Source organism: Arachis hypogaea, chromosome 15 (assembly GCF_003086295.3).
Source record: "Arachis hypogaea cultivar Tifrunner chromosome 15, arahy.Tifrunner.gnm2.J5K5, whole genome shotgun sequence".
NCBI classification, from domain to species: Eukaryota; Viridiplantae; Streptophyta; class Magnoliopsida; order Fabales; family Fabaceae; genus Arachis; species Arachis hypogaea.
Window position 1 is genome coordinate 102024870 of NC_092050.1, and position 25205 is coordinate 102050074.

At 40.4% G+C, this 25205-nt stretch overlaps 1 non-coding gene across 1 annotated transcript; it reads left to right on the top strand.

Moving 5' to 3' along the window:
* The first annotated feature begins 24327 nt into the window (after nt 1–24327).
* On the top strand, nt 24328–24435 carry LOC112753345 (small nucleolar RNA R71). Its single transcript, XR_003177735.1, has one exon. It is a non-coding gene; the product is annotated as a small nucleolar RNA R71 (small nucleolar RNA).
* The last annotated feature ends 770 nt before the right edge of the window (nt 24436–25205 follow it).

Consider the following 25205-nt stretch of genomic DNA (forward strand, 5'->3'; position numbering starts at 1 on the left):
CCAGCTTCTCAAAACTTTATTTTCTCACGTTCCTTCCACTTTTGCACATTTTGTTTCCATCTTCTAAGCGATCCCTGCCCTATAAAGGCTAAAAAAACTTAACACACAGATCACAGCATCGAATGGTAATGAAGGGTAATTAAAATTGACAGTTTAAAGGCCTAGGAAACATGTTTTCAACTATATCACAAAATCAGGAAGGAATTGTAAAACCATGCAAATTATATGAATAAGTGTGTAAAGAATTGATAAAAACCACTCAATTGAGCACAAGATAAACCATAAAATAGTGGTTTATCAGTACCTACAAAAACACTCCGATACCTGAGGGGTAAACAGGTTTAGAGAGTGTTGGAACTTAGAGATACCTGAGGGGTGTTAGTGTATTTATAGTGGTGAACCAATAACCACCGTTGGAATAGTTCTACCTTTTAAGGTGGGTAACCGTCCCTTTATCTTAGGAAAGTTGGGATATGGCTCCTGGAAGTGGGTTGAGAGATTTTAGGGGTAGTTACTTATTTGAATAAGTGTTATCTGCCAGCTATCATTCGATCCCGACTACTTTGGTGTGGAGTCTGTATTCAATCCGACCTCTCATAAGGAGGTCAGTGGATAGCAAAGGCCAATCTTTGGATTGGGCCTTTTTGGTTTATTTGGACCTGGGCCCTAGTGTTGGGCCAGGGTATGAACAGTGCCCCTACTCGAGTCCGATCTCTTTCACTTATGAGTTGGATTCGAGTATTTAAACATGGGCTTGTAGCCGATGTGATCTTTTAAACCGACGTGATTTTTGAAACCGATGTGATTTAAATTTCTCAATAGTCGCGTCTAATCAAACGTCACGTCTGTTACAGGTTTTGCATTTACACGTGGGAGCAGTTACATTGGTAACGGCGCATTTCTTTAATGATTGCGTCGCTTTTTACCAAGTTGCCCCTAACATGTTTATAAATACTTTTCTCTCTCTTTTCTTTGTTTTCTTTCGCCTTCTAAAACTTCCTGCGCGTACTCTCTGTTTCTTTCAAAGAAAAAATCCCTCTGTTCTTCCTTTTTTTGGAGTACTCCGCCACTGTTGTGTTCATAGTGTGTCTGTCTGTAGGTCTAGCGACTGTTTCATTGAGGGACTGCTTTGTTCTTTTAGAGGCCTTGTTTTTGATCCCTTTCTGTTTTTCTCTGTAGGTTTTGTCACCTTTTCTCATATTTCTTTTACTGGAAAGGATGACTTCTCACATTTCTGAGTGGGTAGACGTTACTATTCTTGGGGAGGAACCCTTAGTAGATACAGACTTCATCACCGACCTTCACACCCACCAAAGGATCTGTGGCTCTGATGATGATGAGCCCATGTATGAGTTGATTGCCCCGGGTCCAGAACATTGGGTTTGTTTTGGGAAGGTTACCAATGCTGGCCCTCATTTCTTTTTTATGTATAAGTGTTTTTTTACCCGTCTGGGAGATTTTTCTGCCTTTTTCTAATTTTGAGATAGAGGTTCTGAACCATTGCCGAGTTGCTCCTACTCAACTCCACCCTAATTCTTGGGGTTTTATGAAAACTTACCAACTTGTCAGCCGAGAGCTGGACTTTTCGACTTCCACAAAAATCTTTTTCTATCTTTTTTATCTGACCAAGCCTTTTAGTGGTCAAAATAACAAGCAGCAGTGGGTGTCTTTCCAGGCCATTGAAGGTCGGAAAGTTTTCTCTATCTTCGATGAGTCTTTTCATGATTTTAAAAACTTTTTCTTCAAAATTCAAGCCGTAGAGGGTCATCATCTTTTTTTTTTATGAAAATTGTAAGGACCCGCATTTTCATGTAAAACCATTTTAATAAAATAATTTTAGTGCCCGGAATAGATTCAAAATTTAAAAGTTTTAATTTGAAAATATAAATGAGAAATTTAGTTTCAGTGAATTTTTCTGAGTTGGAAATTTATTTCTTTCTAAAAGTTTCTGTCAAAATACGTACTGGCGATTAAGCCGGCATTACCAGCTCTGTAATATCCAGTATTGCTTATTTTGGGAAAATAAGATTTTGAAAATTGATTTATTATTTTGAGAAGATAAAAATGATTTATAATCGAGAACCGGACACTAATCTTAAAGGTTTTGGCCCAAGGTGGGCCAAACGAACCAAAAACGATAACGGGTTAGACCGGGCCCAAATCGGGTCCAAGGTCCAACATATATAAGCTCATTTAATGAGCATTTCAGCCCATTTCCCCCCCCCCATTTTGATGAGAGAGCCGCGGTTTTGAAGAGAGGAGAGGAGGAAGAGAGTGCACTTTTCACCTCCACCTTCCGGAGGCCATAACTTTTGATCCGGATCTCCGATTGACGAGCCGTTTGTGGCCACACGAAGCTCTTGTCGAGCTCTACGTTTATATCTAAAGAAATATGGTAAGAATATGCGTCTCACTTCCCAGTTTCGTGCCCTAAATTTCTGCATTTTTGAGGTTATGGTTTTGAGTAGTTTTTGTGGTTTTGGTTATTTAGGTGATCTCTAGTAGCGAGTAATTGATGGATTTTACCCCTAATCTCGTTGGATAAGGTAAGGAACCTCTTTATCCTTGTAGTTTGGTATAGTATGAGCTTTAGTTGTATTGTATGGTTATGTTGTATGTATGAAGCTTGTTTTTGGAGTTGGTGGTGGCTTTTGGTGTGGCTTTGATGATTTGGAGCTTGGTGGAAGCTTGATTGGAATAAAGTTTGGTGTTTGAGCATATTGGGAATCGGCCAAGGTATGGTTTCGATTTCTTTTATGTAATATTTAATGTTTCTGGACACTTATGCTAGTTGACCCTAAGATAGGATTGAATATCTTGATGTTTGTGATATATGTTTGATGATGAGATTGAGAGAAATGTATGTGTTGGAGCATGATGTGTGATGAATATGGATGAGAATTATTGTTGAAGTTATTAAAAATATTGATTATTAATGAATGTGTGAATTATGCTTTTTGAGGAGTGTTGTCGTTATTGTGGATGAATAATAATGGATATTAATGTGGAAGTGGTGTTGTGTAGAAGGAATTGGAATAATAATAATAATGATTATATAAATTGATGATGATTGTTGGTATTTTAGTGATTATGAAGGTTGATGATGAATGTTGAGATTTATTTTGGTTGTTGAGGTTGTTGTTGGTTGATGAGGATTATTAGTGTGGATTTATGATTGAATTGGAAGCTTTGGATTGGTAGTAAGATATGATGTAATGGCTTAGTAATTTAGGTGTGAAAGTGAGAAGGATGATATGAAATGATAAGATGTTGTATGTAGTAGTGGTTTATGATGGTTGGACATGTTTTGGTTTAGTTTTGGATTGAGTGATGGTTAAATTTGAGGATTTGAGGTTTTGGGTGAAAAAGGATTTTTGGTGAACTTTATCTGATCATAACTTTTTCTTCAATTTTCAAAATTTATTGAATCTGGCTTATATTTGAAGATTATTGAAAACCCTTCGATTTGATATAAAGTTTGTAAAATTTGGAATTTTGTAGAGGAAGTTATGATCATTCAAAGTTGGTGATGAAAATCTGAAATTCAACAAAGTTGCAGAATTTCAGGATTTCTGATATGTGCGCACGCACAACCCTACGAAAATGTTATTCTGTGCATATGCACAGACAGGGGAAATGGCTCTGGTAGCAGCGCTAGCATAGGTTGTGCGCGCGCATGTCAATGAAGAATTACGACATGTGCGTACGCACAGGCAGGGGAAAGGGCTCTGGTAGCAGCGCTAGCATAGGTTGTGCGCGTGCACGTCAATGAAGAATTACGACCTGTGCGGATGCACAGCCCTGTGCGCACGCACAAGTCGAGAAGGGACGTCTGTTAAGGGCGCTTGCACAGCTTATGTGAGTGAACAGACTTTATTAATTTTAGTACCTGTGCATACGCACACCCCTATGCGTACGCACACTTTGAAAATCTTCCTGGGCATGTGCACGCACACCCCTGTGCGGATGCACACGCCCTGTTTCACAAATTTAAACTTTGTTTTCAACTATTTCACCTTCCCAACAAGGTTGTAAGCTTCTATAACACTATTTTAAGACTCTTGGGCTTATTTTAAGAGCAATGAAATATGGAAAGATCCTGGGGGTTTATGTTGGGTTTTCCTTTGAAAAGTTAGCAAATGGAGGTTTAGATTTCTGGTGTAGTGCGGATGAGTTAGTTGAGAGAAAATAAAGAATGGTGCATATGGTGATGGTTGACAATGAATTGGGAAATTGATGAACTAATAAGCTCGGAATGGAAGTGATGAATTGATGATGGTTATGATGAGTTGAAGACTCAAAGAGAAATGATGATCTTGTTGAATAATGAGAGTGTGCCAGGCACTATATCCTTGGGGTTAAGTATGATAGTGTGCAGGGTATTATGTCCTTAGGATTGAATTATGATTGATAATCTTTTCTGCTGCAAGAGTGTGCCAGGAACTATATCCGTGGGTGAATAGAGTGTGCCCAGCACAATATCCGTGGGTTAATAGAGTATGCTCGACACTATATTCGTGGGTGCGGCAGAAAAGCGACATCCAAAAGGATGTGTCGGGTTGGCATTTATGGACCGACAAGTGATATCACGAGCCAATAGGATAGGAATTCATCATATGCATCTTTTATGTGCTTATTTGCTTTCCTTACGTGAGTTTGCCTAAATGTATAACATGCCTATTTGCTTACATGAACTAATTGCTTTATATGCTTCTACTTGTGTTTTATTTGTTTGCATTAATTGTGATTATCTGGTGCTGAGGAGGTTAGGTAGGCGGTGGCGATAGGATCGCACGGAGGTAAGGTTGACGAAGGCTGTGGGATACAGCGGTGTGATTAGTTAGAACCCCCTAAGTTTAGATAACCCTGGTTTATGGTTTAAGTTCTTTTATTTATTTTGTTCCAAGCTTGAATATCCGTATGTGATGTGGAGTTCTAGGATTGCTTTCGGCATCCCGGAGCCTTACATCTTACATCATTGGGCACTGTTACCATACTGAGAACCTCCCGTTCTCATTCCATACTTTGTTGTTGTTTTTCAGATGCAGGTCATAATCTACTTCGGTGAGATTGCGAATATGGTGACAGAGCAGAGTATGGTTCCTCCTTGGTTTAATTTATTTTACTTTGTTATAGTTACTCTCACGTCTTTATGTGTTTTATCTTTATGGCCTTAGAGGCTTACTTGAGAGATAGGTTGTATAACCTGTTTTAAATTCTAAAACTCCTTATATTTCTATTTGTAACTAGTCGGCTTAAACTCCACAAGCTGCGGCTAGTTCTCTATGATGATTATATTCTTATACTTATATATATTTTATTCCTTTATACCTATACCTTGTACCTTATGCGTTAGCTTCATGTGAACGTCTCACGTTTTTGTAATTCCGTAATTTGAGCTTAATCCTTTATCAGACTTCTAGAATATATTATTCCCTTCATTATATATATATATATATATATATATATATAAGCCTTAGAACTGTCGTAACCTCTGATTAACCTTTGCTTTACGGCTAGAGGTACAGCTTAGGGAAATTGGGGTGTTACATTTAGTGGTATCAGAGCAGTTCGTCCTCGTGAGCCTGAGGGTGTCTTCATTGCTTACTCTGTGTGTCTTTTCTTTGATGCTATTATGTTATCTACTTGATATTTTATAGCATGCTTGTTTGTGAGTGCCTGTTTGGGGGTGAATAAAGCACTAGGCTTTTGATATTGAGACTGATCACCTTGATATCGATTGTTTGGTATAGACAAGAATCCTAATGGCAACTCGTGGACGAGGTCGTACGCGTTCACGAGGAGAGAGTAGGAATGAGCGACCAGCCGATAACCATGCCGAGTTCATGGCGGTAATGGCGAATCTTACAAACATCATGGGGGCTACCGCTACTGCGACTCTACAAGTTGTGCATAGGTTAGGCCAACCGGCCGAAAATAGAAACGGAAATGGTGAAGAAAATGCAAATGAGAATGCGGGAGGAAACGGAGATAACACGGGAGGTGCTCCGATGACCTTGGTGACCTTTCTCAAGGTTCATCCTCCGAGTTTCTGAGGTTCAACTAATCCCACGGAAGCGGATAACTGGTTCCAAGCTATGGAATGTGCACTGCAAGCGCAGCATGTCCCGCATAACCAATACGTAGAGTTTACTGCTTACCAATTTTGGGAAGAGGCCTAGCATTGGTGGCAGGCAGAATGCCGCTTGCTATAGCTCCAGAATGCAGATGTTCCTTGATATGTATTTCAAACGGCCTTCTACAAGAAGTATTTCCCTGAGTCTGCAAGGGAAGCGAAGGAAATGGAACTGATGCAGCTGAAGCAAGGTTCTTTGTCTGTGGCAGATTATGCCAGCAAATTTGAGGAACTTTGTAGGTTCTCTAGGGCATTTCAGGGTGCCCAGAAACCTATGAAAGTTGGAAGTGTATCATGTATCAAAGGGGTTTGAAGTATGACATCATGACTGTTGTGGCTCCTATGGAGATTCGTATTTTCTCTAATTTTGTGAATGGTGCGTGGCAGAAGTTAGACCAATTAAGAGATTGTAATATAAGAACAGCGTTGCGAGTATAGCTCTTAACCAGCAAAAATCCGCCGCATCAATTTAGAAAGGTTGTCACAAAAGTTTTAAATAAAAAAAATAATGGGAGTATGAGTCCCAGGTTGTCTCCCAACGAGTTGCTAGAAAGGGTGCTAATTTATTAACCAGGAGTTTTCCAAGAGTTTTGAGAATTGATTAACAGAAAGTAAGCAATTGTAATTTAGTGCAATGAAAATAAAAAGGAATTTATATTATTCAAATTAAAAAGCCTTGACTGGGGGAGTGATTAATTGGAAGTTCTGTCCTTGTTGGAATTCTCTCAAGTGTAGTATAAAGAGGTTGTTATTTTCACTTAGTTAACCCTTACTAAATAAAGGAAAGTCAAGTGATTGAGCTAACTCTTATTCGCAAATCCTAGTCCTCTCCTTTGGGAAGGTCTAGCATTAGTAAATACAGAACTAGCCAACAACTTCTAATTTAACTATCACTTAAGCCTTCCAACTCAAGTGTCTCTTCTTAATCAACCCCCATGTCAAGTAGGGAATCTACTCCATTGATATGAATATAACGCTCATAGAAATATAAGAAGAAGACATAATAATTCAAAAAAATAGGGATTGAAAATTAATTAAAAGTAAAAGTAATCCTTTGCATTAACAATCCATGAAAATAATCCAATTACCACTTTAAACAAGAATTAAGAATATGGAATAAATAAAAGAGCAAGTAAAGAAACAAACTAGAATAGTTTCTTGAACGGAGGTGATGACTTTTCAATATCCAAAAGCAAAAGCAATAAACTAATAAACTCTGAATGTAAAAGAAAACTAGAGGAAGAGTAATTCTCTCTCTAGATTCAGATCTAAAAACCTAAAACTATCCTAATGAGAATATGTGAGTGTGTCTTGAGTCTCTGCACGTTCCCTGGCTTTATTCAGTGTTTCTGGGCCGAAAAATGGGTCAAAATACGGCCCGAAATTGCTCCCAGCATTTTCTGTTATTTCTGCAGATCCGCACGTCACGCGTACACGTCATTTGGCGAATTTCCTTGTCACGCGTACGCGTCTTCCATGCGTGCGCGTCTTTTGTGCAGACTCCAATCCGCGCGTACGCGTCAGGCACACGCACGCGTCGCTGCAATTTTCTCCATGTCGCGCGCATGCGTGTGCATCGATGCTCACTGGTCATCTCCTTAGTTTCTTGTGTTCCTTCCATTTTTGCAAGCTTCCTCTCCATTTTCTAAGCCATTCCTGCCCTATAAAGCCTGAAATATTTAACACACGGATCACAGCATCGAATGGTATAAAGGAGAATTAAAATGCACAAATTAAAGATCTGTAGGAAGCGAGTTTTCAACCATAGAACAAGACTAGGAAGGAATTGTAAAATCATGCAAATCATATGAATAAGTGGGTGAAGACTTGATGAAACCACTCAATTAAGCACAAGATAAACCATAAATAGTGGTTTATCAGTGAACAAGGCAAGAGTGCTTGAAGAATATGCAAAAATGGTAGCCTCGTCAAAGGAGACTTCTGGAGGAAATACTAGTAGAGAGCATGATGATCATCTTGGACCAAGGGGACAGAATTTTAAAAGAAATGAACACACTCCTCAACATCTGCGAGGTCAAGGGGATTTCAGAAAGAACAACAACGCTCAGTTCCACATGGCAAAGGGAGATGACCGCTGCTACACTTACGGATTACGAGGGCACCTTGCTAAGGACTGCCGTAGAGGAAGGAACCGAGGTGTGGGCAAGAGTCAGCAACCAGGCCGTGTGTTTGCTTTGGAGGCACGTGAGGCAACGGGGTCGGATCTTTTGACGAGAGGTAAGCGTATGCTTTAAGTCTTATATTGCCTGGACCTGAGGTTGGTTTGGTTCTATCTTTTGTAAAGTCGTCATTCGAATTTCAAGAGCTTAGAGTTTTATTGGAAGTAAACTATGTGGGAAAGGAGGATTCTAGCGGCGGTAGCCGAGGATTTCGGACTTGTGATGACGAACGATCCGAGTTGGCGTGCTGGAATGGTTACCAGGTATGACTAGAAGTCCTGCGGGTTCCCTATGTGGGTGATGGGTGCGGTTCAGCACTAGTGGCAACGAAAATACCGACTAACGTCCTTGCGGTTTTTAACTATGATTTTTGCCGTTTTAAGAATTAGAGTGATTTTCAAATCTGGTTTGGAGCTTTGGTTTAACTGATTTGGTTTTGAAACTAGGATTTGAACTTTTGATCAAATGATACGATTTTAAAAATGAAAGTGAGTCCTAAGATTTTGTTGGCTTATGATTTTGGTTTTGAATCTAACTTATCAAAATGGATTCAAATTTAAAGGTTTTGATTTAAGGGTTTCCAGGAATTTAGGAAAATCATGCTTTAAAATGATTGATTTACCAATAAAAGGTTTTTGACTCTTTTGATAAGGTTTTAACAATGGACTCATTTAGATTGGACTTGCTTTAAAGGTTTTGAAAAGTATTACAAATTCGGTATTTTGGTTTAAAAGAAAGGATTTTCGAATTCCTTGTGATGATAATCAGAGTGACGCAGCGGAAGTTGTACACCAAGTTGTCGAAGTGTGAGTTTTGGAAGGAAGAAGTGAAGCTCTTAGGTCATGTGGTGAGCAAGGGAGGAATGACCGTAGATCCTTATACGGTAGTAACGGTGATGGGATGGGAAAGACCGACAATGGTGACGGAAGTCAGAAGCTTATTGGATTTAGCCGTATATTACCAGAGATTCATTGAAGGATTTTCCCGGATTGCATTACTGATGAGATATTTTGGTGAAAACTAAATTTCTCCCAAAACACACAAATCTAACCGGCAAGTGCACCGGGTCGCATCAAGTAATAATAACTCACGGGAGTGAGGTCGATCCCACAGGGATTGATGGATCAAGCAACTTTAGTGGGTGATTAGTTTAGTCAAGCTAACATTGATGTGAATTGTGTGAAATTGTAACCAACAGAAAGTAAATGACAATGAATTTAAAATTGCAGAATGTAAATTGGCAAGTAACTTAAAGAGCAAGAAATGTAAATTGCAAGAATCTTAAATGACAAGAAATATAAATTGCATCAAATGTAAAGGGAATTGGGAATTGGATTTGCAGAAAGTAAATAAGGAAAAGTTAAATTGCAACAAGCAGAGAAGTAAAAGATGGATTTGATTGATTCGGAACCAAAACAGAAATGTAAATAAACATGAAAAGCAATAAACAGAGAATGTAAAATTGGAATTAAGATCTCAGGACCCAAGAGACTAGATAACCAAGTCTAGATCTCAATGCCTTCCTAGATCCAACAAGAACAATTGCAAGAGAAATTAAAGAAAAGTAAATTGCAGAAGCCAAGAGAAGGTGAAGTAGTAAACAGGAATGGAAATTCAATTGTGCAGAGAAAGTAAACAAGAAAATTCTCAAGGTGAGATTGAAACAGAATTTCTTCAATTCTCAACCCAAGATTCAAAACGAAATTGAAAACTAAGAGAGAGCTCTCAAATCCTAATGCTCCCTAGTGGAGCCAGCCTCCTTACAAATATGAAAATGATGCCTTATATAGGCTTTACAAAATGGAAATGAAAATGAAATTAAAAACAAATTACAACTAAATGAAATTCCTATTTTATCTATTTCTTGTGCCTTTGAGTGATGATCATGGGCCTTTGCTCTCGGTGGAATTGGGTTGAAAGAGGCCTTGGTTGATTGCTCTTGGAGTTTGAAGAAGAACCGAAGTGAACCAATTGAACCGGTTTTGAAGTTAGCCATAGTTGGTCCCAACGTTAGGGCCAAAGTTAGGGGTCTAACTTTGACCCCAACTTTTCATAGCAGCAAGCATAATTTGCTGGTATGAACGTTGGTGCCAACGTTAGGGGTCTAACTTTGACCCTAACGTTGGCCTCCCTTATGCACATTTATGGTGCCAACTTTGTCCTCTTGTCATGTTGCCAATTTTATGCCCAATATAGACTATCATATATAGTTGGAAAGCTCTGAATGTCAGCTTTCTAACCCACTTGGAATCAGTTCAATTGGACATCTACAACTCAAGTTATGATCATTTGAAGAGGGCATGGTCGCTGGCTTTGGTGTGCAGCGTTTGAGGTAACGTTAGCCGGCTAACGTTGGCGAAAACGCCAGTTCTGGAGGCTCAAATGTAATGTCCACCCCATACTATTATACATTGTTGGAAAGCCCTGGATGTCTACTTTCCAATGCCTTTGGGAGCACATCATTTGGAGCTCTACAGCTCGAGTTATACTCCTTTGAAGGTGCAGAGGTCAAGTGGCCTCACTGCAGGTTACCACCATGTTCGTTTATGCACATTGCGGGGCCGTTTTCTCCCTCAATTTTAGTGTCCACCATGCAGTGCCATATATGCTTGGAAAGCTCTTGATTCCTACTTTCCAATGCTTCTTGAATCACCTCATTTGGAGCTCTGTAGCTCAAGTTATTCTTGTTGGAAGTATACCCCTTGTATGCCTTGTGGTGTGTGGCGCCAACGTTAGCCTCCAAGTTAGGGGGCTAACGTTGGCGCAAACGTTGGCCCTTCTCCCTTTGTGTTTTCATGTGCCAACGTTAGGGTCAAAGTTAGACCCCTAACGTTGGCGCAAACGTTGGTGGCCCAGGGAGGAATTCTCTTGCCAACGTTAGCCTCCAAGTTAGGGGGCTAACGTTGGCTCAAACGTGGGGAGCCCAGGGAGTAATCTTCATGCCCAACGTTAGCCTCCAAGTTAGGGGGCTAACGTTGGGGCTAACTTCATGCCTCCAGGTTCAATTTCACTTATTCCATTCTTCACTTCTAGCCATTCCTCTTTGCTTCAACCTTTCTCCAAGCTTTCTTCACCTATCATTAATCAACCAAACTCATCAAAGCTATGCTCAAAATCATGAGATATTCATTCTTTCATAATATGTGACAATTTTAGCATAAAACCTCATGAAATAGCATGAATTCATACATGGTTGATTAACTCAAAGGAAACATGAAAATCTACCCAATTGGCTTGCTTATGGCTCAAGAAAGTGCATAATTCAATTGAAAACAAAAGAAAAAGGCTAGTTAAAATAGGCTAAGATGACTTGTCATCAATTACCGATGGCTAGGTTGACAAGAAAGGGAGCGCCTTTGTTTGGATGTCGGAGCGTGCAGAGAGTTTTAAGATTTTGAGGCAGAAGTTAACTTCAGTGCCTGTTTTAATCTTGTTGGAACCGCATGAACCGTTCGAAGTATACTATAATGCCTCTCTGAAGGGTTTAAGCTACGTGTTGATGCAACACCGGAGTATGGTGGCTTATGCATCATGTTAGCTAGGACCGCATAAAGGAAACTATTCAACTCATGATCTGGAATTAGCGGTGATTGTGTTTGCACTGGGGATTTAGAGGCACCACCTGTGCGAAGTGAGGTTTAGCATCTTTTCTGATCATAAGAGTGTCAAGTATGTCTTTGATCAGAAAGAGCTTAAGAATACATTGGGGAAGACGGATGGATTTGCTAAAGGATTATGATTTTGAACTGAATTATCACCCTGGAAGGGCGAAGGTGATCGCAGATGCATTAGGTCAGAAATCCTTAATAATTGCTTGGGTGAGAATCAAGGAAGAAGAGTTAGTGGATAAGTATGTGGATCTTAAGCTGGACATTGGTGAGGTGGCCGGAAGAGCTTGTTTGGACCAGTTGCAGATTTTAAGCACTTTTAAGACGGAGATTCAGAGGGCTCAGTAAGATGAGCAGAAACTTCAAAAATTGTTACAACCAGTTGGTGATAAGAGGCATGAAGAATTCACTAAGGAGGGTGAAAGATTGTGGAGAGATAAGGGGAGAGTTTGCAAACAGGATGTCGGAAGTTTGAGACAAGACTTGTTGTCGGGGGCTCACTACAGTAGATTTTCTGTTCCTCCCGGAAGCACGAAGATGTATTGTAACTTAAAGAAGATGTTCTGGTGGCCTCGGATGAGAGGTGATGTAGCTACAGTGGCATCCAAGTGTTTGACGTGTCAGAAGGCAAAGATAGAGCATCAGAAGCCATCAGGAATGATACAGCCTCTTGAGATTCCTCAATGGATGTGGGCTATGATGCGGTTTGGGTGATCGTGGTTCGCTTAACCAAATCCACTCATTTTCTGCCTATCTGAGAGAACTATTCTATGGAGGAGTTGGCGAGAGAGAAAGTCGACACGGTAGAATGATGGTGAACGAGGTGCCTTGGCAACTTTTTGGATTAGTAACGTTGAAAGTAGGATGCTTCTTGAGGAATATATGTATATATATATATCCCATCGCGTGATTTGGATTTTCGAGGGAGAAAATCTTTTTAAGGAGGGAAGGATGTAAGAACTCGCGTTTTCACGTAAAACCATTTTAATAAAATAATTTTAGTGCCTGGAATAGATTCAAAATTTAGAAGTTTTAATTTGAAAATATAAATGAGAAAGTTGGTTTCAGTGAATTTTTCTGAGTTGGAAAATGTATTTCTTTCAAAAAATTTTTGTAAAAATGCATACCAGCGATTAAGCCGACAGTACCGGCTCTGGTCTGTCCAGTACTGCGTATTTTGGGAAAAAAAGATTTGAAAATTGATTTATTATTTTGAGAAGATAAAAATAATTTAGAATCGAAAACCAGACACTAACCTTAAAGGTTTTGGCACAAAGTGGGCCAAACGGACCAAAAATGCTAACGGGTTGGACCGGGCCCAAACCGGGTCCAAGGTCCAACATATATAAGCTCATTTAATGAGCATTTCAGCCCATTCTCCCCCATTTTGATGAGAGAGCCGCGGTTTTGAAGAGAGGAGAGGAGGAAGAGAGTACACTTTTCACCTCCACCTTCCAGAAGCCATAACTTTTGATCCAGAGCTCTGATTGATGAGCTGTTTGTGGCCACGCGAAGCTCTTGTCGAGCTCTACGTTTCTATCCAAAGAAATATGGTAAGAACTTGCGTCTCACTTCCCAATTTCGTGCCCTAGATTTCTGCATTTTTGAGGTTATAGTTTTGAGTAGATTTTGTGGTTTTGGTTGTTTAGGTGATCTCTAGTAGCGGATAATTGATGGATTTTACCCCTAATCTCGTTGGATAAGGTAAAGAACCCCTTTATCCTTGTGATTTGTTATAGTATGAGCTTTAGTTATTGATGTATGGTTATGTTGTATGTATGAAGCTTGTTTTTGGAGTTGGTGGTGGCTTTTGGTGTGGCTTTGATGGATTGGAGCTTGGTGGAAGCTTGATTGGAATCAAGTTTGGTGTTTGAGTATATTGAGAATCGGCCAAGGTATGGTTTTGGTTTCCTTTATGTAATATGTAATGTTTCTGGACACTTAGGCTAGTTGACCCTAAGATAGGATTGAATATGTTGATGTTTGTGATATATGTTTGATGATGAAATTGAGAGAAATGTATGTGTTGGAGCATGATGTGTGATGAATATGGATGAGAATTATTGTTGATGTTGTTAAAAATATTGATTATTGATGAATGTGTAAATTATGGTTTTTGAGGAGTGTTGTCGTTATTATGGATGAATAATAATGGATATTAATGTGGAAGTGGTGTTGTGTAGAAGGAATTGGAATAATAATAATAGTGATTATATAAATTGATGATGATTGTTGGTATTTTAGTGATTATGAAGGTTGATGATGAATGTTGATATTTGTTTTGGTTGTTGAGGTTGTTGTTGGTTGATGAGGATTATGAGTGTGGATTTATGATTGAATTGGAAATTTTGGATTGGTAGTGAGATATGATGTAATAGCTTAGTAATTTAGGTGTGAAAGTGAGGAGGATGATATCAAATGATAAGATGTTGTATGTAGTAGTGGTTTATGATGGTTGGACATGTTTTGGTTTGGTTTTGGAATGAGTGATGGTTAAATTTGAGGATTTGAGGTTTTGGGTGAAAAAGGATTTTTGGTGAACTTTGTCTGATCATAACTTTTTCTTCGATTTTCAAAATTTGTTGAATTTGGCTTATATTTGAAGATTATTGAAAAATCTTCGATTTGATATAAAGTTTGTAAAATTTAGAATTTTGTAGAGGAAGTTATGATCATTCAAAGTTGGTGATGAAAATCTGAAATTCTGCAAAGTTACAGAATTTCAGGATTTCTGATATGTGCACACGCACAGCCTTGTGCGCACGCACAACCCTGCAAAAATGTTATTCTGTGCGAACGCACAGACCTGTGCGTTCGCACAGGTAGGGGAAAGGGCTCTGGTAGCAGCACTAGCATAGGTTGTGCGCACGCACGTCAATGAAGAATTACGACCTATGTGGACGCACAACCCTGTGCACACGCACAAGTCTGGAAGGGATGTCTGTTAAGGGTGCTCGCACAGCTTGTGCAAGTGAACATACTTTATTAATTTTAGTACCTGTGCGTACGCACACCCCATGCGTACGCACACTTTCAAAATCTTATTGGGCGTGCGCACGCATACCATTTTAAGACTCTTGGACTTATTTTTAGAGCAATGAAATATGGGAATGGTCCTAGGGGTTTAAGTTGGGTTTTCCTTTGAAAAGTTAGCAAACGGAGGTTTAGGTTTCTGGTATAGTGCGGATGAGTTAGTTGAGAGAAAAGGAAGAATGGTGCATATGGTGACTGTTGACAATGAATTGGGAAATTGATGAACTAATAAGCTCGGAATGGAAGTGATGAATTGATGATGGTTATGATGAGTTGAAGACTCAAAGAGGAATGATGATCTTGTTGAATAATGAGAGTGTGTAGGGTATTATGTCCCTGGGATTGAATTATGATTGATAATCTTTTCTGCTACAAGAGTGTGTCAGGCACTATATCCTTGGGTTATGCATGCAAATGTGCCCAGTACTATATCCGTGGGTGAATAGAGTGTGCCCGGCACAATATCCGTGGGTTAATAGAGTGTGCCCGACACTATATTCGTGGGTGCGGCAGAAAAGTGACATCCGAAAGGATGTGTCGGGTTGGCATTTATGGACCGACAAGTGATATCATGAGCCAATAGGATAGGCATTCATCATATGCATCTTTTATGTGCTTGTTTGCTTTGCTTATGTGAGTTTGCCTAGTTGTATAACATGCCTATTTGCTTACTTGAACTACTTGCTTTATATGCTTCTACTTGTGTTTTATTTGTTTGCATTAATTGTGATTGTCTGGTGCTAAGGAGGTTAAGTAAGCGGTGGCGATGGGATCGCACAGAGGTAAGGTTGACGAAGGCTGTGGGATACAGCGGTGTGATTAGTTAGAACCCCTAAGTTTAGATAATCCTGGTTTATGATTTAAGTTCTTTTATTTATTTTGTTCTAAGCTTGAATATCCGTATGTGATGTGGAGTTCTAGGATTGCCTTCGGCATCCCAGAGCCTTACATCTTACATCATTGGGCACTGTTACCATATTGAGAACCTTCGGTTCTCATTCCATACTTTGTTGTTATTTTTCAGATGTAGGTCGTAATCTACTTCGGTGAGATTGCGGATATGGTGACAGAGCGGAGTATGGTTCCTCCTTGGTTTAATTTATTTTACTTTGTTATAATTACTCTCACATCTTTTTATGTTTTATCTTTATGGCCTTAGAGGCTTACTTGAGAGATAGGTTGTATAAGATGTTTTAAATTCTAAAACTCTGTATATTTCTATTTGTAACTAGTCTGCTTAAACTCCGCAAGCTGCGGCTAGTTCTCTATGATCATTATATTCTTATACTTATATATGTTTAATTCCTTTATACATATACCTTGTACCTTATACGTTAGCTTCGTGTAAACGTCTCACGCTTTTGTAATTCCGTAATTTGAGCTTAATCCTTCATCAGGCTTGTAGCGCTTTTCAGAGATGGTGAAAAAAGGTTCCAGTGCCTCCTACCAGAAGGTTTAGGATGCCAAGAGAAGGTCACAGGCACGTGCTGATGCTGTGAGGGCTGCCGGCACTGTACCTCCTCCTCCTCATGATATGGGTACCTCTTCTCGTTCCATTATGGTAACTTCTGGTTTTGCCTCTTCTCTTCCTCCTCCCATCGTTCATGCCCGAGCTTCCCCTGAACCTAAGAAGAAGAAGCGTAAGACCTCGGGGTCTGGCTCTTCTTCTTGGGACTTTGATGGTCCCCAATTCGTTTGGAATCACATCTTTCTCCATACTCAAATTAATATGGATTATGCTTCCGTTCGAAACCATCTTAATATCCTGGTTCAGGGGAGTGTTCGGGCTGTTGGGTTATGTACAAAACTTCTTGATATTTTAGACCAAACTCCCCTCAGCTCTTTGGGTTCTACCCAAAAGGTTGAGGAGTTGGAAGGGAGGATTGGCCTCTATCAAGAGGAAGAGAAAAGGCTCCTGGAGGAAGTTACATGGTTGAAGGAGGAGAGGTCCCAACTTCAGGAGAGGGAAAAGAAGTTGATGGCCCAGTGTGCCATGGCAGAAGGTCTTAAGGAGAAGGCGAAGCAGAATTATGTAAGGGTCTTTTTCGAGAACATTGATCTCCAGCGGTAGCTGGAGAGAGGTCGGGTGGCTTATCAGGATTTGGAGGACTCCCTGGCGGAGAGCTCGGAGGAGGCCTGGAGGATTTTCAAAGAGCAGGTCGGAGTCATTGCTCCTGGCCTGGATCTTTCCCCTTTTGATCTTGATAATATTGCTGTGAATGGGCCTATTGTTTCTCCTCCCCGACCTGAGACGGATTCTGAGCTGAAGACCCATGGACAAAGACTTATAGAATCTGCTCTTCGCGAGGATCAACTGAAGGGATCCCGGCTGACGTCTTCAAATGTTCCGACCCCTACTGCCGAAGAGACTTCTCCGTCCTCCCCTGCCACTGATCCGACCTCTCCTCCCTCTGGTGACTCTTAATTTTTCTTCTATTAATTGATTTGAGCTATTGGGGGCCTGGCTTGTGGGCCCCTTAAACAATTTATCTTTTTCTGTTGTTTGTGGTGGTTGACTCTGACTTTCTTGGCCTTTTATGGCCGTTAACAAAAAATGCGCTTAACTTTTTGCCCTTTTTTGGATAAGGGCTTTTATAATATTTTTTCATGCATGCTTACGATAATTTCTTTCGCTAGGTTTCTGCCTTTGAGTATTTCCTGTACTCAATTTTTGCTTATTGAGTTTTGGTACGCGGAATCGTGATTACACTTTAATTATGTAAAATTCATAGCTCTTTCTTTCCCTGGCAATGGCGCCAAAAATATGATGCCAATACCATGGTTCACAACTCCGTGTAACTGACCAGCAAGTGCACTGGGTCGTCCAAGTAATACCTTACATGAGTAAGGGTCGAATCCCACGGAGATTGTTGGTATGAAGCAAGCTATGGTCACCTTGTAAATCTCAGTCAGGCGGATATAAAATAATAATATGGTTTTCGAAATTAAATAATAAAATAGGGATAGAAATACTTATGTAAATCATTGGTAGGAATTTCAGATAAGCGAATGGAGATGCTTTTCGTTCCTCTGAACCTCTGCTTTCCTGCTATCTTCATCCAATCAGTCTTACTCCTTTCCATGGCTGGCTTTATGTGATACATCACCATTGTCAACGGCTACTTTTGGTCATCTCTCGGGAAAATGATCCAATGCCCTGTCACGGTACGGCTAATCGTCTGGAGGCATCACCCTTGTCAATGGCTTCATCTTATCCTCTCAGTGAAAATGATCAACGCACCCTGTCACGGTACGGCTATTCATCTGTCGGTTCTCGATCATGCTGGAATAGGATTTACTATCCTTTTGCGTCTGTCACTAACGCCCTGCAATCGCGAGTTTGGAGCTCGTCATAGTCATCCAATCATTGAATCCTACTTGGAATACCACAGACAAGGTTTAGACCTTCCGGATTCTCTTGAATACCGCCATCATTCTAGCTTACGCCATGAAGATTCTGGTTAGGAGATCTAAGAGATACTCATTCAATCTAAGGTAGAACGGAAGTGGTTGTCAGGCACGCGTTCATAGGGAATGATGATGATTGTCACGTTCATCACATTCAGGTTGAAGTGCGAATGAATATCTTAGAAGCGAAATAAGATGAATTGAATAGAAAACAGTAGTACTTTGCATTAATCTTTGAGGAACAGCAGAGCTCCACCCCTTAATCTATCGAGTGTAGAAACTCTATCGTGAAAATACATAAGTGAAAGGTCCAGGCATGGCTGAGATGGCCAGCCCCCAAAACGTGATCAATAGATCAAAAGATAATCCAAAGATGTCAAAAAGACTAGTAAAATGTCCTATTTATAATAAACTAGCTACTAGGGTTTACATGAGTAAGTAATTGATGCATAAATCCACTTCCGGGGCCCACTTGGTGTGTGCTTGGGCTGAGCTTGAGTGTTGCACATTTAGAGGTCCTTCTTGGAGTTGAACGCCAGCTTTTGTGCCAGTTTGGGCGTTCAACTCTGGTTTTGGCTCCTTTTCTGGCGCTGGACGCCAGATTTGGGCAGAAAGCTGGCGTTGAACGCCAGTTTACGTCGTCTATTCTTGGCCAAAGTATGGACTATTATATATTGCTGGAAATCCCTGGATGTCTACTTTCCAACGCAATTGGAAGCGCACCATTTCGAGTTCTGTAGCTCCAGAAAATCCATTTTGAGTGCAGGGAGGTCAGAATCCAACAGCATCAGCAGTCCTTCTTCAACCTCTGAATCTGATTTCTGCTTAAGTCCCTCAATTTCAGCCAGAAAATACCTGAAATCATAGAAAAACACACAAACTCATAGTAAAGTCCAGAAATGTGAATTTAACATAAAAACTAATGAAAACATCCCTAAAAGTAACTAGATCCTACTAAAAACATACTAAAAACAATGCCAAAAAGCGTATAAATTATCCGCTCATCACAACACCAAACTTAAATTGTTGCTTGTCCCCAAGCAACTGAAAATCAAATAGGATAAAAAGAAGAGAATATACTATAAATTCCAAACTATCAATGAAACATAGCTGCAATCATATGAGCGGGACTTATAGCTTTTTGCCTCTTGAATAGTTTTGGCATCTCACTCTATCCATTGAGGTTCAGAATGATTGGCATCTATAGGAACTCAGAGTTCAGATAGTGTTATTGACTCTCCTAGTTCAGTATGATGATTCTTGAACACAACTTCTTTTATGAGTCTTGGCCGTGGTCCTAAGCACTTTGTTTTCCAGTATTACCACCGGATACATAAATGCCACAGACACATAATTGGGTGAACCTTTTCAGATTGTGACTCAGCTTTGCTAAAGTCCCCAATTAGAGGTGTCCAGGGTTCTTAAGCACACTCTTTTTTTGCTTTCGACCTTGACTTTAACCGCTCAGTCTCAAGTTTTCACTTGACACCTACACGCCACAAGCACATGGTTAGGGACAGCTTGGTTTAGCCGCTTAGACTAGGATTTTATTCCTTTAGGCCCTCCTATCCACTGATGCTCAAAGCCTTGGGATCCTTTTTATTTGCCCTTGCCTTTTGGTTTTAAGGGTTATTGGCTTTTTGCTCTTGCCTCTTGGTTTTAAGAGCTTTGGCTTTTTCTGCTTGCTTTTTCTTTCTATTTCCAAATTTTTCTTTTTTTTTCGCTATTTTTTTCTTTTCTCTCTTTTTTTTTTCTGCAAGCTTTGTTCTTTGCTGCTTTTTCTTGCTTCAAGAATCATTTTTATGATTTTTCAGATTATCAAATAACATGTCTCCTAGTCATCATTCTTTCAAGAGCCAACATATTTAACATTCTTAAACAACAACTTCAAAAGACATATGCACTGTTCAAGCATTCATTCAGAAAACAAGAAGCATTGTCACCACATCAATATAATTAAACTAAGTTCAAGGATAAATTTGAAACTCATGTACTTCTTGTTCTTTTGAATTAAAACATTTTTTATTTAAGAGAGGTGATGGATTCATAGGACATTCATAACTTTAAGACAAAGTTACTAACTACTAATGATCATGTAATGAAGACACAAACATAGATAAGCACATAACATAGAAACGAAAAACAGAAGAAACAAGAACAAGGAATGAATCCACCTTAGTGATGGTGGCGTTTCCTTCTTGAGGAACCAATGATGTCCTTGAGCTCTTCTATGTCTCTTCCTTGTCTTTGTTGCTCCTCCCTCATTGCTTTTTGATCTTCTCTTATTTCATGGAGCATGATGGAGTGCTCTTGATGTTCCACCCTTAGTTGTCCCATATTGGAACTCAATTCTCCTAGGGAGGTGTTGATTTGCTCCCAATAGTTTTGTGGAGGAAAGTGCATTTGAGGCATTTCCGGGATCTCATGGTGATGAGCTTCATACGCCTCTTGAGCTCCATGAATGGGCTCTCTTGCTTGCTCCATCTTCTTCTTAGTGATGGGCTTGTCCTCTTTAATGAGGATATCTCCCTCTATGTCAATCCCAGCCGAATTGCATAGGTGGCAGATGAGGTGAGGAAAGGCTAACCTTGCCATAGTGGAGGACTTGTCAGCCACCTTGTAGAGTTCTTGAGGTATAATCTCATGAACTTCCACCTCTTCTCCAATCATGATGCTATGGATCATGATGGCCCGGTCTATACTAACTTCAGACCAGTTGCTAGTGGGAATGATTGAGCATTGAATGAACTCCAACCATCCTCTAGCTACAGGCTTGAGGTCCAATCTTCTTAGTTGAACCGGCTTGCCTTTGGAGTCAATCTTCCATTGAGCTCCTTCTACACATATGTCCATAAGGACTTGGTCCACCCTTTGATCAAAGTTGACTCTCCTTGTGTAGGGGCGTGCGTTCTCTTCCATGTTTGGCAAGTTGAACGCCAACCTCACATTTTCCGGACTAAAATCTAAGTATTTCCCCCGAACCATTGTAACATAGTTCTTTGGATCCGGGTTCTTACTTTGATCATGGTTCTTGGTGATCCATGCATTAGCATAGAACTCTTGAACCATTAGGATGCCGACTTGTTGGATGGGATTTGTTAGAACTTCCCAACCTCTTCTTTGAATTTCATGTCGGATCTCCGGATACTCATTTCTTTTGAGTTTGAAAGGGACCTCGGGGATCACCTTCTTCTTGGCCACAACATCATAGAAGTGGTCTTGATGGGATTTGGAGATGAACCTTTCCATCTCCCATGACTCGGAGGTGGAAGCTTTTGTCTTCCCCTTCCCCTTTCTAGAGGATTCTCCGGTCTTAGGTGCCATCAATGGTAATGGAAAAACAAAAAGCTTATGCTTTTACCACACCAAACTTAGAATTTTGCTCGCCCTCGAGCAATAAAAGAAAGAATAGATGAAGAAGAAGAAGAAATGGAGGAGAGGGAGAGTGGGAAGTGTTTTCGGCCAAGAGGGGTGTGTTGTGTGAATTTGATGAAGAATGGAGGGCTTTATATAGGGAAGGGAGGGGGGTTAAGGTTCGGCCATATGGGTGGGTTTGGGTGGAAAATTGGTTTTGAATTTTGAAGGTAGGTGGAGTTTATGAGGTAGGTTTATGGGGAAGAGTGGATGGATGTGAGTGGTGAAGAGGTGATGGGGAAGAGAGATTGAGGTGATTGGTGAAGGGTTTTTGGGGAAGAGTGTGGATGGGGTTGTGTGAAAGAGAGTGGTGAGAAGAAGTGAGTGGAGGTAGGTGGGGATCCTGTAGGGTCCACAGATCCTGAGTGGATCCTATGGGATCCACAGATCCTGAGTGGATCCTGTGGGGTCCACAGATCCTGAGGTGTTTAAGGATTTACATCCCTGCACCCATTAGGCATGTAAAAATGCCTTTGCACACAACTCTGGGCGTTCAGCGCCAGATTGGTGGCCATTTTGGGCGTTCAACGCCCATTTGTGTGCCATTTCTGGCGTTGAACGCCAGAACCATGCCTGTTCTGGCGTTCAGCGCCCAGAAGCTGCCCATTTTGGGCGTTCAGCGCCAGAACCATGCTCTGTTCTGGCGCTGAACGCCAGACAGATGCTCCTCCAGGGTGTGATTTTTCTTCTGCTGTTTTTGATTCCGTTTTCAATTTTTCTATTTATTTTGTGACTCCACATGATCATGAACCTACAAAGACATATAACTAAGAAAAATAGAGTTAGATAAATAAACATTGGGTTGCCTCCCAACAAGCGCTTCTTTAATGTCAATAGCTTGACAGTGGGCTCTCATGGAGCCTTACAGATGTTCAGAGCATTGTTGAAACTCCCCAACACCAAACTTAGAGTTTGGATATGGGAGTTCAACACCAAACTTAGAGTTTGGTTGTGGCCTCCCAACACCAAACTTAGAGTTTGACTGTGGGGGCTTGGGTTGACTCTGCTTTGAGAAAAGCTTTTCATGCTTCCTCTCCATGGTTGCAGAGGGAGATCCTTGAGTTTTAAACACAAGGGAGTCCTCATTCCATTGAAGGACTAGTTCACCTCTGTCAACATCAATCACAGCTCTTGCTGTGGCCAGGAAAGGTCTTCCTAGGATGATGGATTCATCCTCTTCCTTTCCAGTATCCAGGACTATGAAATCAGCAGGGATGTAAAGGCCTTCAACCTTTACTAACACGTCCTCTACTTGTCCATATGCCTATTTTCTTGAATTGTCTGCCATCTCTAATGAGATTTTAGCAGCTTGCACCCCATAGATTCTCAGTTTCTCTATTACAGAGAGGGGCATGAGGTTTATTCCTGAACCAAGGTCACACAGAGCCTTAAAGATCATGGTGCCTATAGTACAAGGTATTATGAACTTTCCAGGATCCTGTCTCTTCTGAGGCAATGTCAGTTGATCCAGATCACTTAGTTCATTGATGAACAAGGGAGGTTCAACTTCCCAAGTATCAATGCCAAATAATTTGGCATTCAGCTTCATGATTGCACCAAGAAACTTGGCAGTTTGCTCTTCTGTAACATCCTCATTCTCTTCAGAAGAGGAATACTCATCAGAGCTCATGAAGGGTATAAGGAGGTTCAATTGAATCTCTATGGTCTCTAGATGAGCCTCAGAGTCCTTTGGTTCCTCAGAGGGAAGCTTCTTATTGGTCACTGGACGTCCCAGGAGGTCTTCCTCCTTGGGATTCACGTCCTCCTCTCCTTCTTTGGGTTCGGCCATGGTGCTTATGTCAATGGCCTTGCACTCTCCTTTTGAATTCTCTTCTGTATTGCTTGGGAGAGTATTAGGAGGGATTTCAGTGATCCTTTTACTCAGCTGGCCCACTTGTGCTTCCAAATTTCTAATGGAAGACCTGGTTTTATTCATGAAACTCACAGTGGCCTTAGATAGATCAGAGACTAGAATTGCTAAATTAGAAGCATTTTGTTCAGAGATCTCTGTCTATTGCTGAGTGCATGATGGAAAAGGTTTATTATTGTTAAACCTGTTTCTTCCACCATTATTAAAGCCTTGTTGAGGCTTTTGATCCTTCCATGAGAAATTGGGGTGATTTCTCCATGATGAGTTATAGGTGTTTCCGTAAGGTTCACCTAAGTAATTCACCTCTGCTATTGCAGGGTTCTCAGGATCATAAGCTTCTTCTTCATAAGAAGCCTCTTGAGTACTGTTGGATGCAGCTTGCATTCCATTCAGACTCTGAGAAATCATATTGACTTGCTGAGTCAATATTTTATTCTGAGCCAATATGGCATTCAGAGTATCAACTTCAAGAACTCCCTTCTTCATAGGCGTCCCATTACTCACAGGATTCCTTTCAGAAGTGTACATGAACTGGTTATTTACAACCATGTCAATGAGTTCTTGAGCTTCTGCAGGCGTTTTCTTTAGGTGAATGGATCCACCTGCAGAAGTGTCCAGTGACATCTTTGATAGCTCAGATAAACCATCATAGAATATATCCAGGATGGTCCATTCTGAAAGCATGTCAGAAGGACACTTTTTGGTCAGCTGTTTGTATCTTTCCCAAGCTTCATAGAGGGATTCACCTTCTTTCTGTCTGAAGGTTTGAACATCAGCTCTAAGCTTGCTCAGCTTTTGAGGAGGAAAGTACTTGGCTAAGAAAGCCGTGACCAGCTTATCCCAAGAGTTCAGGCTGTCTTTGGGTTGAGAATCCAACCATATTCTAGCTCTGTCTCTTACAGCAAAAGGGAAAAGCATGAGCCTGTAGACTTCAGGATCTACTCTATTAGTCTTAACAGTATCACATATCTGCAAGAATTCAGTTAAGAACTGAAAAGGATCTTCAGATGGAAGTCCATGAAACTTGCAGTTCTGCTGCATCAGAGAAACTAATTGAGGTTTCAGCTCAAAGTTGTTTGCTCCAATGGCAGGAATGGAGATGCTTCTTCCATGTAAATTGGAATTAGGTGCAGTAAAGTCACCAAGCATCTTCCTTACATTATTATTATTTTCGGCTGCCATCTCCTCTTCCTGTTCAAAAATTTCTGAAAGGTTATCTCTGGATTGTTGTATTTTAGCTTCTCTTAGTTTCCTTTTCAGAGTTCTTTCAGGTTCTGGATCTGCTTCCACAAGAATGTTCTTATCCTTGCTCCTGCTCATATGACAAAGAAGAGGGCACAAAATAATAATAATAATAATAGAGATCCTTTATACCACAGTATAGGATCCCTGTGTGAGTGGAAGAAAAGAGGGAGATAAGGAATGTAATGTAATGGAAGAAACACAACTGTGAGGAGGGTTGAGATGTGAGATGAGATGTTAGTAAATGAATAAATAAATAGAATAAGATGGGAGAGGGAGAATTTTTGAAAAATATTTTTGAAAAAGAGTTAGTG